We start from the raw sequence: 15472 nt of genomic DNA on the forward strand, positions 1-15472 counted from the left end.
ACCCATAACCAGTAAGGAGATTGAATCAATCATCAAAAATCTCTCAACAAACAAGAGCCCAGGGCCACACGGCTTCCCAGGGGAATTCTACCAAACATTTAAAGAAGAATTAATACCTATTATCCCGAAACTGTTCCCAAAAACAGAAATAGAAGGAAATTTTCCAAACTCATTTTATGAGGCCAGCACTATCTTGATCCCAAAACCAGAGAAAGACCCCACCAAAAAAGAAAATTTCAGACCAGTTCTCACCAAAATACTAGCTAATAGGATCCAACAGTACATTAAAAAAATTATTCACCATGACCAAGCGTGATTTATTCCAGGGCTATAATATTGGTTCAACATCTGCAAATCAATTAATGTGATACATTAACAAAAGAAAGGACAAGAACCATATGATACTCTCAATAGATGCTGAAAGATTTGACAAAGTACAGCATCCTTTCTTGATCAAAATTCTTCACAGTGTAGGGATAAAGGGTACATACCTCAATATCATCAGCCATCTATGAAAAACCCACAGTGACTATCATTCTCAATAAAGAAAAACTGAGAGCTTTCCTGCTAAGGTCAGGAATATGGCAAGGATGTCCATTATCACCACTGTATTCAACATAGTACTAGAAGTCCTAGCCTCAGCAATCAGACAACAAAAAGAAATTAAAGGCATCCAAATTGGCAAAGAAGAAGTCAAATGATCACTCTTTGCAGATGATATGATACTTTATGTGGAAAACCCAAAAGACTCCACTCCAAATCTGCTAGAACTTGTAAAGGAATTCAATAAAGTGTCAGGATATAAAATCAATACATAGAAATCAGTTGTATTTCTATACATCAACAACAAGACAGAAGAAAGAGAAATTAAGGAGTCAATCCCATTTAATTGAGACACAAAACCATAAGATACCTAGGAATAAACCTAACCAAAGAGGCAAACTAAAAAGTACTCATGAAAGAAATTGAGGAAGACACAAAGAAATGGAAAAATATTCCATGCTCATGGACTGAAGAACAAATATTGTGAAAATGTCTATGCTACCTAAAGCAATCCACACGTTTAATGCAATCCCTATCAAAATACCATCCATTTTTTTCCCAAAGAAATGGAACAAATAATCCTAAAATTTATATGGAACCAGAAAGGACCTCGAATAGCCAGAGGAATGTTGAAAAAGAAAGCCAAAGTTGGTGGCATCACAATTCCAGACTCCAAGCTCTATTACAAAGCTATCATCAAGACAATATGGTACTGTCACAAAAACAGACACATAGATCAATGCAAAAGAATAGAGCGCCCAGAAACAGACCCTCAACGGTCAACTAATATTTGAAAAAGCAGGAAAGAATGTCCAATGGAAAAAAGACAGTCATATCAAAAATTGGTGTTGGGAAAACTGGACAGCCACATGCAGAAAAATGATGGACCATTTCCTGGACCATTTCCTTACACCACACACAAAAATAGACTCCAAATGGATGAAAGACCTCAATATGAGAAAAAAAAATCCATCCAAATCCTTGAGGAGAACACAGGCAGCCAACCCTTCAACCTCAGCCACAGCAACTTTTTCCTAAAAACATCGTCAAACACAAGGAAAGGGAGGCAAAAATGAACTATTGTGACTTCATCAAGATTGAAAGCTTTTGCTCAGCAAAGGAAACGGTCAACAAAACCAAAAGACAACTGACAGAATGGGAGAGAAATTTGCAAACGACATATCATTTAAAGGGCTAGTATCCAAAATATATAAAGAACTTATCAAACTCAACTCCCAATGAACAAATAATCAAATCAAGAAATGAGCAGAAGACATGAACAGACATTTCTGCAAAGAAGATAGCCAGGTGTCCAACAGACACATGAAAAAGTGCTCGACATCACTTGGCATCAGGGAAATACAAATTAAAACCGCAATGCGATACCACCTCACACCAGTCAGAATGGATAAAATTAACAAGTCATGAAATGACAGATGCTGGCGAGGAGGTGGAGAAAGGGGAACCCTCCTACACTGTTGGTGGGAATGCAAGCTGGTGCAACCACTCTGGAAAACAGCATGAAGTTTCCTCAAAAAGTTGAAAACAGAGCTACCCCATGACCCAGCAATTGCACTACTGGGTATTTACCCTAAAGATACAAATGTAGTGATTCAAAGGGGCATGTGTACCCAAATGTTTACAGTAGCAATGTCCACAATAGCCAAACGATGGGAAGAACCTAGATGTTGATCCACAGATGAATGGATAAAGAAGATGCGGTATATATATATATATATATATATATATATATATATATACATACACACACACACACACACAATGGAATACTAGGCAGCCATCAAAAGAAAGGAAATCTTGCCATTTGCAACCATGTGGATAGAACTAGAGGATATTACGCTGAGCGAAGTAAGTCAATCAGAGAAAGACAATTATCATATGATCTCTCTGATAGGAGGAATTTGAGAGGCAAAGTGGGGGCTTGGGGGGTAGGGAAGGAAAAAATGAAACAAGATGGGATCGGGAGGGAGACAAACCATAGAGACTCTTAATCTCACAAAACTAAGTGAGCATTGCTGGGGGGAGGAGAGTAGGGAGAGGGTGGTTGGGTTATGGACACTGGGGAGGGTATGTGCTATGGTGAGTGCTGTGAGGTGTGTAAGCCTGAAGATTCAGAGACCTGTACCCCTGGGGCTAATAATACATTATATGTTAATAAAAAAAATTAGACTTTCAAGTTAGATATTGTTAACCTCACACTAACAGATACTAAAAATGATTCAGGTCTTAAGAAACGTTTCCAACTGAAAACAACTTGGAAGTATCAGGATCCATAATATTCTTGGTTCCAAAGTCTCATAGACAAACATGTTTTAAATTAGCTCCCTCAATCACTTGTATATCCAAATTCAGATAAATGGTTAAAAAAAAAAATTTAGGAAGGTGCATTGTTCTCAAATCAACCTGTGCCCACAGTTTTCTTCCCTGGCCAAACAATAATTCTCCTGTTTTTTGTAGGATTAATTGCTTGATTTTTGCCTATTACTTCTTGGGGAATATGACATCTTAGGAAATGTGGAAATACTCGGTTTTAAGTGAACGGAGTAGGAGGATTAATTAAGGAAGGGATTATAGATATCAAACACCCACATGTACATACACTCTATCAGCTGCCCCCATAGCATTCACCTTGAGGCTGCAACCCAGCTTGAGGACATTTCTGCTCTGGGGTAACAAAGACACGCAGAGTCCACTACTAACTCCCACCCTGATCCAGTGAGTTCACACCTTGCAATTTAGCCCAGTACCCTCCAGAATACATGAATCCAGTATTAGGATGGGAAGAAACCAAAAGTCAGAGCCAACAGTTGGGTAAGTGAAGATCCAGACCAGAGTCTGGAGATCAAACTCAGCACAACAGAACATTGGCAGACCCACAGGACAGCATGGTTTCTAAATTCCCTTTGACTACGGCATTGGTAAACTCACTAATTTGGTCAACATTAAGTGTCCAGTATCTGAGCACCCTATGTTACTCATACTTACCTCGGTAATTTTCAAAGTATAGTTTAAATATCTCATAGGGGCGCCTGGGTGACTCAGTTGGATAAGCGGCTGCCTTCAGCTTGGGTCATGATCCCAGGGTCCTGGGATAGAGCACTGCATTGCTCTCCCTGCCAGCAGAGAGCCTGCTTCTCCTTCTCCCTCTGCATTCTGCTCCCCTACTTGTACTCTCTTTCTCTCTCTCTCTCAAATAAATATACAGTATCTTTTAAAAAATATAAATGTCTCATAATTTTGATAAAAAAGTAACCAATATTTATGAAATGAAGAGCAAGTTTTATCTCATACTTGTAGTAAATATACCTCAGTCCTCAAGTGGTAGAACTCTGAGGTGTGTTTCATACTATCTTTCTGAGTTTCCCAGCTGGACTGAGCCCTAGTTGTCCAGAGTGGTAATCTGCCTGCTAATCCACACTCTATTGGCTCTCTTTATTTCCCCATGGGTGCTTCCTGGGAACACCATGCAAGTAAGTTTTAGATTTATATCCTTGCCCCACAATCTGATTTTGGGGGATCCTAACCTAAGACATGGCTGACACACAACTCTAGTGTTCATTTACTATGTTGCTAAATGTGGCCTCACCTTTATTTCCTATAGCATATTCTTAGGCTCTTGGACCCACACGGTGTGAAGATGTCCTCACTGATGGTAAGGAGTTTGGATGTTGAAGCTATACAGACTGAAGCACCAGCTAAAGTTTTTCCATGCATTATTGCATGACTGGCTAAGTCAGTTAAAAAAAATAAAAAATCTTTTAATTACTTTACTAGTTACTTAATTAATTTTTTTATTATTAACACATAATATATAATTTTTTCATGGTACAGGACTGTGATTCATCAGTCCTACAAAATATGTAGCAATCACCACAACACATACCCTCCCCAGTGTCCATCACTCAGCACCCCCATCCTACCCCCACCCCTTCAGCAACCCTCAGTTTGTTTCTGAAGATTAAGAGACTGTAACAGTCTGTCTCCCTCTCTGGTTTCATCCTGTTTCATTTTTAACTCCATTCCCCTATGATCCTCTGCTTTGATTCTTAAATTTTGCAAGGTAGGAGTCACAATCTATCCCTTCATATATAAATTTTTTTCCTTTCTCTAAAATTTTGGGATGCAGTTTCCTCTAAGACCAAAATATACCCGAAATCTAGTGTATGGTTCTGTTCTATTGACCCACCTGATCACATTCTCTATCCACCAACCCCACCCCAGGTTTTGGGTCTCTTCTGACTTGTTTAGTGTATATCTATCTCTGGGTTCATTGTTGCCCTTTTAGTATTTTGTTCTCTCATTCTTCTATTCTTTGGACAGAATGACAAGATGTAAAAACTCACCTCAAAAAAGAGAACAAGAGGCAATACTGATTGCCAGGGACCTAATCAATAGGGACATTAGTAAGATGTCAAGGCTAGAGTTCAGAATAACGATAATAAAGTCAGTATTTCTTATATCATGGTTTCTTCATCTATTTATACACTAACAATTTTTCTACCTCACTTATTCTCATTTTAACTCAGAAAACACCAGGTAATTGAGAACCTACAGCTTTCCCCATCATGCTGTTCTTATTAAAATATTTACACGCCAACCCATCTTGACATGTTTACATAGCATATGCCTTTTATTTATGTTGAACTTTTGCCTGTTCCTGGGTAGAAGGATTTCCTCAAAAGTCCTCATCATAACTCAAACAGGAAAACATAAATGCAGCAACATTACTCAGACAGGAGAATGTCTTAGTTTGGGTAATGTATATTTTCTTTTGCTAAAATCACTGGTCCATTTTTTGAATAATATTAATGATGGACATTATGAAAATCATGTTAAACTACCTGAGCACTTAAATTTTATAATATCATAGCATCCCTACAAGTCAGGTATTGTTTCCATTATTAGTTGTGAAAATTCAAACTCAGTACAGTAACTAAGATTACTTAGTTTCGCAGCTAATAAATGTTAAAGCCAATATTTGAAAACTGATCTGTTTTGGCACTAAAGCAAGAATTACTTAAAATAAACTGTTGTGGGATCGAGTCCCATATCGGGCTCCTTGTTCGGCAGGGAGCCTGCTTCTCCCTCTGCCTCTGCCTGCCTCTCTGTCGGCCTGTGCTCGCTCTCTCTTCCTCTCTCTCTGACAAATAAATAAATAAAATCTTTAAAAAAAAAAAAAAATAAACTGTTGTGGATTCCATTGGACGTAATATGCGTTTCAACTCAAGTCACCTTTCTTGCTTTCTGCTTTTACCCAATACTAATTATGACCCACAAATCAACCAAGAAAAAATGATACATAGCAAATGGTCAACAAACAGTAGCTTCCGTTATTACTATTACTAGACTAATTATTAGAGAAGTATATTTTGAATTCTGGAGATTTGTTCAAATGCTATTTATTTCTATTTCTATTTCAAGAAAGAACCCTATATCTAGCTTCAGAAATCCAGTACATAGGCACAGGTCTGATATTAAAATACACAAGATTTGCACTTGTAATCTATGTCTAATCAAACTTCGTTTAAATTAAGCTTCATGCTACTTTATTATACTGGAACAGTCACCATAACCAAAAGTTTATTGTTTATTGTGGACCAACTTGTTTAGGAATGGTGGTTTCCATTCAACCTCATCATTAAATTCCTTGCCAGAATTCACTGCTCATTATATATATTTTATTTTATAGTTTCCAAGTCTGACCATTCAATTTGTCCAGAAGTTCGGCGAGTTATTTAATATCTTGATAGTATTTTTCCCTTAAAATACAGTAGTGTCTGCTTTTTGTAAACAAAACCAAAACTGTTCAGTATCCACCAATAGTGCTTAATATAAGACAAAGGCTCAATAGATTAATCACTGAATATGTAATACGGGCTTCTGGGTTTCAGACTGGTTAGTGAAAAAGCCAGGAAAACTTGGGTTGCTTATGCTTTCCTCAAACAACTCAAAACTCTTTCCTCAAACAACTCAAAACCCCAGATATCTCCAAAATATCATTTGTGGTTCTTCTGTTATCTGTTTTCTCAAATCTCTGAGCTGGGAAAGAAACAGTTCTAAAATTGGATATATTTACTTCAGTGACTTAAGTGATCTTTCAAACCATTAATTTATAGCTAATACCCAATAAACAACAATAAAAGGAACATACGTGTCTTCTAACAAGCCTTTGCAATTCTCCCTCGAAGAAGAGAATTCATAATCAAATTATGCTTGCTTATTTTTTATATGTATTTTGTATGTTTACCTTGAGAAAATGAATTGTCTCTTTATTTTAATTATCCTCACATTTTTTTTCCAAATTTGCCTTGTGTATTTTAAAGAAACTTTACCATCATCATTGAATTAAGGTAAAAAGAAAAAAAAGAAAAGAAAAAAGCACACACAGACAAAATAATATTTTTCCTAATTTCTATGAAGTCTTCTTTCAAATTCAAAGCTATATTGTAAACTATTGACTTCATACTGAAAAAATGTTCCCCTAAGGAGAATAAATTTCTTGTATAATCAAATCGGACAGACATGGAAACATTAATTCTTATGTATCACTATGTGATGGATTGTATTGACAAAAATATGCATGATTTAGGTGTTAAAAAAACAAGAGATCCAAAAATTTATCATCTGAATTATAATTTATTCCACATCAGAACAGGTCCTTTTGAATGTAAATGACTAGCAAAATGTATTAGGTATAGTATACTTAACAAACATACTTTATTCTTAACGAAGTTTCTCAAAGATACAAATTTAGGGTTCTATAGAGAGGAGAAACGTGTTGTAATAGAGATGCACGTTTATCATATTAAAATGCAGCATTGGACTCTGGGAAGTTTTAGGATTTTATTCTTTTCATTGCGCTTTGTTTTTCTCATGAAATATTCCATTTCTAGTGTCAGTTCCAGAGTACATTTAAAACTTTTAAGACATAGCAAGAAAACCCAAAGAAAAGGCCTTTCAATTCTTACCACGAATTTGTAAGCACAGACCAACTTTTAAGTATTTTTAAAAGAAAGAGTTGGAATCATTTAAAAGTTCAGCTTGTATATTTGCTCAACTTCAATCCTTACAAAGAACATTCAAGATTCTTTGGTTATAAGATAAACATGCATTTCTTAAGCAAAGAAATCATATAGAGAAGTAAGGACTGGCAAATATTTAATATTTTAAGGTATGGAGGAATCTTGTTTTTAAAATATGACACACAGGGAATTGTGTTTAAATGGCATTACATTTCCCATCAGAAATAGAGCTAGTTTATATTTTCTGAGTATTTCATTTTAAAAAGAGGCTGCTTTGGGTGTATTTTCAACACACTGAATGATTCATAATTGTCCATATCTCAGGTGTGTCAGAAAAATAATGGAGGAAATGGAAACTTCTAGTTCTGGAATTGAACAAACTATTCAAAATCTTTCTTTCCTTTTTCTTTTTTTCTTCCTCCTCCTTCTCCCTTCCTCCCTCTCTTCTTCTACACTTTTTTTTTTTTTTTTTTAAAATAGAGGTCAGGGCAGTGAGCGTAGTGCAGACCACTGTTATTTTCCTAAAACTTTTTGGTTTGGGACGTGTGGCATATTGAAATATGCCCGAGTCACTTCCCAGGGGAAAGTGGCATTTAATACCTTGCTGGCATTATGAGCGAATGCTATTGATGAAGTTCTAGAACCTAGGTCAGGTTCGGTGGGGTAAGGTTCGGAGCCGACGGCTAAAGAAAGAATTCTTAAGACGTCTCTGGTGCAAAAAGGTGGTTTATTAGAGCACAGGGACAGGACCTGTGGGCAGGCAGAGATGCAGCTGCCCTGAGTTGTGAGGGTAGGCGTGTTATATACCTTGCGGTTGGGGGGGGAGGTGGTGAAGGGATGGGAGATTTCGACAGAGCTCTCACGTGCTAAGGTGGGCCTACAAGGTGCCGGGGGGAGTCCTTGCCCTTATGGCTTGATCAATGTCGTTTTTAGGTCAGGCATTAACATCAAGATAGTTGGGAGATTCTTAGTGGGGTATTATGACCCTGCTGTCATTCACATTCCCTTCTACCTCAGTCTCCTCCAGTTTATGGTGGGGAGGGGGACATTAGGGCTTCAGGAACTGAGAGTTATTTGCCTCTGGAAATTTGTGCTATTGATAAGGTAACCTCCCTGTTTAGATCTCTAGGATACCTGTAGAGCAAGGGAGATTCCTGTTCTGCAGGATTGCGATCCCTGCAAGTTAACTATTTATCGTTTTATGGCAGTCAGGGGTGCCTGAGGAATGCTACACATATGGAGGGGAGCGGGTGAAGAGGGGGTGCAAGGCGCCAGCTTCTACTCTGTCCTCAGCCAGCCTCCTGCTCCCTCATCACTATCACTGAACTACTTGTCAGAATACAACATATGTGTTCTTAAAAGATTCAGCACTGGGGCGCCTGGGTGGCTCTGCCTTCAGCTCAGGTCATGATCCCAGGGTCTTGGGATCCAGCCCCGCATCCGGCTCTCTGCTCAGCGGGTAGCCTGCTTCCTCCTCTCTCTCTGCCTGCCTTTCTGCCTACTTGTGATCTCTGTCTGTCAAATAAATAAATAAAATCTTAAAAAAAAAAAGATTCAGCACTACTGTATATGAAATGCATCTCAACTCTGAGAAATACTCTTTCTAAAAGACTCAGAAGGGGGCCAACCAGGTGATCTTCCCTGATTTGCACTGACTTTAGAAAACAATCAGAAAATCACCCCAAATCTTGTCCTTGTGTTATTTCTTGGGGTAGTATGGGGGAAATTAAAAAAAAAAATCACAGTCCTGAAAATAAGGGGAACATTCATATGTAAAGTGTTTCACAAACTAGATGCATATTTACCAAGTTTCTGTTACTCTTATATTCTATTCTTCCCTTGTAAGTTTAAATAAAGTTAAATTGCTTACATAAATCACCAATAACTCCCTAGACCAAGGATGAAAAGCATTTTTGATATCACCTGAAAATTTTAATGCACTTGTCATAGGGGGTGTTCGGCTGAGAAGAATTCTGAATCTATACCAGAGCTTATCTACTTATCTATTTGTTTAAAAAGAGAAACTCAAACAGTATCCAGTAGTATGTTGGAATTGACTTGTATAAGACTTGAAAGAACCAATCATCAGATAATTAGGAATTGCATGAAATGTTAAGTGTAAAAATTTTATTAAAAAATTAAATACAAATGAACAATTAGATTATACTACAAAGTTAAGAAAATATCAAAATTTACTGTATCCTAAATATTTTACTACATTTTAATAGTATCTATGCTCTTGAAGTTATTTACATCTAATGTATCTGTATAATGGAAATTTGTGTCCCAAATGTCACTGTGCAATTCTTTCCAATACCACATTTGGTAATGCCACACCAGAGCTTGAAATTGGCCATGACAGGATTATATATATGCAGCCCAGAAACCAGCAAATGCTGCAAACCAGAGGTCCTCCCCAACCCGCCCACCCAACCCCCCACCCTGCCCGGAGCCCTGTTGTTTAAGCTTTCCCAGCACTCCCCTGTGAAGTGTTTACTGTGGGACATTCTACATGTGCTGAACTCATGTTAAACCCTTGAATCCTCAATAAGCCATGATGTAGCTATTATCCTTACTTTATTTTACAGATGAAGAACCTAGGGCAAGGTGTTTCATCTCTGCCTTCCTGTGGTCTACCCAGGTAAATAGTGTCCCCAGAATGGGAACGTGGGCAAACTTCAGCTCACAGACTGTTTCCAAACACTTCACTCCATTTCATACACGTGGTTGAGAATGCTCCCTGCCTGGGAAGGAGACGTGAAGAGCAGCCAGAGCCAGTCGCACTGTTGTGCACCTTAGTCTACGTGACGGGCGGTCCTTCCCAAGGACTGCACCCAGCTCATCCGACGCTCATACGCTTTAGTTTCCTCACCTGAAAAATGCTGACAGCAATAATCTCTACTGATGTCTAAGCGAGGCCAAGATGAACTAATGCAGCAGAGTCTGATATACACCAAGTCCCCTCATCTTAGATGCGTTTTCATTCTACTTTAAGCAGACTATGAAAACTGCCATTTTACTTGACTCTAGCAATTTTACAGAAGCAATGATAGTCTTGCAAAGTCAACAAGTTAGAGCAAGAGTGAAATGCTAAAGAACAATGAGAAATAGAGCAGACGTCATGCAGAAGAGGGAGGTTAGGAAAGAGAATGATACGGGAAATGATGAGTGTCAGAGAGAGAATACATAGCAGAGAGAAAACAGAGACTCCAAATGAAGCAAAGAGAAAAATAAAGGAGGAGCACAGGACACTTTATTAAATCTTTATAATCTTAACGTGGATAATGGTATTATTAACAAATTTCAAGCTTACTTCTAACCAGGACAGATAATTTCATTTTCCTATAGCACAACTATTGTGACCCTGCCTGGATACCCTTGTAGTGTATTTGTATGTGTTTCCCAACACAGACAGGGATTTTGGAACACACAAACTTTATTTTTTGTCTGTGCAAATCTTTATTACCTTCAGTACTTTCTATAAAATAGAACTCAATAAAAGTTGAAGTTAAATATTAAAGTTTGAAACCTTTAAATAAATATGCTAGGTCTTGTGAATTTTCCATAACAAGGAAAATTTTAAAAAATCATATATTCTCATTAGCCCGCAAATCCATTTTATGATGATTTAGACGTTGATGACTGTTCCACAAAAATGGCATGCTGAAAAATAATCTCCATTTTATGGCATATGATTCAAAATTAATTTTTATTGTAAATCTTTGCCCTAAGAGATAATCTTCTCTTCCAAAACTGAAAACGAGGGATGGCGGGAATACTTGCTGTGCTTCTAAATCAGAGCTCGCCTACAGATCAATTCTACTCAAATTAATTTAGGTCCTTTGGCACATTTTTACTAAACATCACATTATTGAAAATGTAAAATATGCCAAGCCAGCTATTGAGAGGAAAGTATTTCAGTATGAGCTGCACTTAAGCTTTTATTGGTACATAATTGTGAAATATATGATAAATTCAAAAGCATAAATATAAGCACAATTATTACATTAACATTCACAGTAGAAGAACATGAAGTTTTTTAGAAGTCCAGAGAAGAATTTATGATTATTAGTAACTCATATAAAAGTCACAGAAATATTCCAAATAGAAGGAAGCCCTTAAGTTCTGCATCAGAAGGCAACATGCTCCTCACCACTGTGCTTCCACCTGATAAAGACAGTAGAGGGACACGTGTATAATGTCCATGTGTATAATGTGCTTCCACCTGATAGAGATAGTGGAGGGACATGTGTACAATGCAAGGAGTTTGGACCAGGAATTCACCAGAAGGCTTCTTCTTGAGTATTGTCAAATGGTCTCTATCTGCATCTTAACAATTGGTGTTCTGAATTAAGAACTTACTTTCATTATAATTAAAATTTCAGGGCATTGCTATTTAAGTCATTTAAGACATACAAGACCCCTATGCCAGATGCAAGAGATTAAATGGCACACTCATTCATTCAACAACAGCAAACACAAAAGCAAACCACAAGCCAATACATGGAATCTATATCTGAAACTATGCAAAGTTCTGGGACTACAACAGGAGAATCACAGCCTCCTTCCTGTAGAGTTAAGTAAAGCAAGATTCTTCTATCAACAGAAGGCTATATAACTCAGTGGAAAGAGCATTTCCAATGGAATTAGACTGATCTGCCTTTTATCCTGGAACTCTTCCATCTATTGTAGTTTAAATCAGATAAACTTGCCAAACTTGTCCCTCATCTTTAAAACTGATGCTATACCTAACTCATAGGATGGTGGTAAGAATCAATTAAGATACTTTGAGATTCTGGCATGGTGTCTAACACATTAAACACTGACTCAATATAATTATTGATAATTTTCTCACCATATGCTCTATAGCATTCCCGCCAATGTTATTATAAATATGTTTTGTATCAATATATTCTATTCATAAATCCTCATATTAGATATTATTTAGTCTCCATAGAGCTTTCTCTCAAATATTAATATATCATTTCTACCTTCCACCTGTACCAAGATTAAGGTGTTTTCTTAAGACAAAGGGAAGTAAAAACCCTTCCGATTATATGATTGTTCTTACTTTACTGAATGGCAAACTTTACTTAAATATAACTGTATGACATTCTGTAATGATGTAAATGACAAGAAATATAGATTATAACCCATTTAGCAACTTATGGATAGATACTCCTTGAGGGAAAGGTGATGATCACTATTAGGCAAACAGAAGACTATTTTAAAGGCACCAAAAATCTAGCCAAGTCTAAAGACATATTTTTACCCAGTTGGGAAGGTTAAACATGAATCGAAAGGACAAAAGGATATTGAAGAAATTAACATGCATGTATATCTTCTATGTATTAAGTGTGATGTTAAGCACTTACAAATTAGTTATCTAGGAGAGTAAAGATAAAAGGTACATGATATTATTGCCTTTAATTTGCTATAAAAAAATGAGAGAATAGTTATCTGATCATGAGTTTTTAAAAACCCATACGACATTTGACTCACATAACATGATTGGTTATCAGACCATATTTTAAACCTAAGTCCATTGGTCTAGCATTCCCCCCCCACCCCGCTTTGGGAAGATAACTGCTCTAGAACCAAGTGCCAGGTTTTGGGTAGGACAAGGCTAAAGAAATAAACCTACTATTGCTGTATGACTATATTTCTACTGCCTATTTCTAGTCGCAGTCCTAATAACAACAGATGCTTCTTCCATTCAGAACATGGAAGAATAATTAAATTCTAAAGCTTAACTCTGGAAAGTACTTTTTGTGTTTGGTAGTGGACTGAATTATTGCTTATTTTTTTTCTACAGTTGGGCAATTTGTGAAATTTTATTTTTATTTATTTATTTTTAGAAACTAATTACAGATAAACTAACGTCTCTTGAACTTCTGAGACTTGCCTTTTCTCCTATGGCTGACAGAACGTGTACCGAGTTTTATATGATATAATAACCAATGTAAAATGCATAAGGCCAATTTGAGCCTTTTTTATAATGAGTCAGATCTAAAAGGGCCAAAACTTTAATTGGAGAGGAGGAGAGCTTTGGATGCTATGCTTGTTATTGTTCAATATTTCTGGATGACTAAGAAAGGTGCAGCAAAGCTTATCTATTAAGCAGTCCTCAGAAAGCTAGTCTCACATTCAATTCCTCTCCCTCCAATTCTAATTGTTAATTCATGTGTAAATACTAATCCCCCTCAAGAAGTGGCAATGAATGTTATCCGATATAATGTGCATGATGTGTGGTGAACTAAAGCTCTGTAATATGTTCAAAGATCAACCGCGGCATTGTGGATTAGTGCATTCCCGTCTTCTATTAAGAGAAAAGAAAAACAGCTAAGGCTGGGCTGTATGGTACATTGGCTGCTCATAATTTGTGCTGATATTTTTCTGTCAGCATTATTTCCTTTGGTTTATCACTTGCAGCAAACAGATTAGTAAACACCATTAGCTTAAGTCTAGTAACTACAGTCAAATTAACTTTGACCGGAGAAATAACCGCACAAGAGATCATTTGCCACTAATGGGATCTTTGTGTTCTACTGAAGAGAAAACTCTGGTTGTAATTGCTGAGGGATGCTGTACCAAGAATTTAAAAAAAAAAAAAAAGATTTCTAGAATTCAGCATTATCTCATCAAAATTGTGCACGTATTTGCTGTAAGAGATCAATTTGATATTAGAGTGGAAAAACAGTGGAGTCCAAGCATGGTAAATAGGTGCTTCGGTTGGCACTTGATGTTGGGGGACGTGGTAGAAATAGCTTCAGTGAGGTTAAGGTCCCATGTGAACCTATAATAAGCAGGAAGATGAAGGAGTCAGTCACACTCCTTTACAGCTGTCTTTCCAAGATGGACAAGCAATCCTTTCTTTCATATTCATGTTCTAATGTGCAATGTCTATTTCATCAGATACATCTAAAAAACCCACAATTTCACTCTGTATTACTAAGAATTCATAATCTCCAAAATAGTATATGACATACTTCCAAGTCTATTGCACAGTAAGTTTTTAAGCAAAAACTGGATCACAAGGAAGATACTTTCTTTTATGTACAGAAACAGCACTTTAGTTAAACTGTTGTGTGGAAACTTCTTACAGAGGTGAGTTAAAGGAAAAGATGGGGCTTCCAGATAAATGGTGGGCTATTAATAATTTTATAGCAAATGTTTAATTATATGCTTCTAGCTTGAGAGTTAGTCTTATTGAATAATGCTACTTTAAGGGTAACTTTTTCAACCTGGAAAATGTTAGTTCTTTGTGAAGAGTGTAAGGCTTTAGAATCAAGCCCCATTTTTTGTCCTTTGGGGTTTAGAGATAAAATTAAATGTTTCCAAAACACCATTTTTCCCCAAACAAATGTCTGTAAGACTTTTTACATTCAAAATGGAAAACTCACTGTATATTCTGATTTAATGGGAATACATTCATTCTTTCTGCTAACATTTATCCCTGAGATAAAAATTCAAAATGATTGCACCTCTTACCTTGAGAAATACTACTTGATGAGTCAATAGATTTGAATTTGGAGGAAATTTAGATAGAAGATCAAAGGCACGGTTGATCTTTTGTTAATCCTTTATGTGAACAAGTGTTGGAAAGTCGGTGGTAGAGGTGCTTGCTACCTTAGTACATTTTCATCATCAGGTTGTGCAGATAAAGTACAAAACAGCATACTAGATCTGAAAGATCTACTAAATCTGCTAGACCTAAGCCCTAGGAAGTCAAAAACACAGACACAGAAGATTTAACAGCAGCATTCTCTACCTAAAATATACTCAATTTAGAGCAAAATCAAAATGTGTCTATCACGTGGGGATGACAAAAGCATTACCTACTATTCCAACTTCCATTTCCCCCATTCAGAGCATAATAAAAATGG

The sequence above is a fragment of the Neovison vison genome, chromosome 7, assembly GCF_020171115.1.
Source record: "Neovison vison isolate M4711 chromosome 7, ASM_NN_V1, whole genome shotgun sequence".
Taxonomy (NCBI): Eukaryota; Metazoa; Chordata; class Mammalia; order Carnivora; family Mustelidae; genus Neogale; species Neogale vison.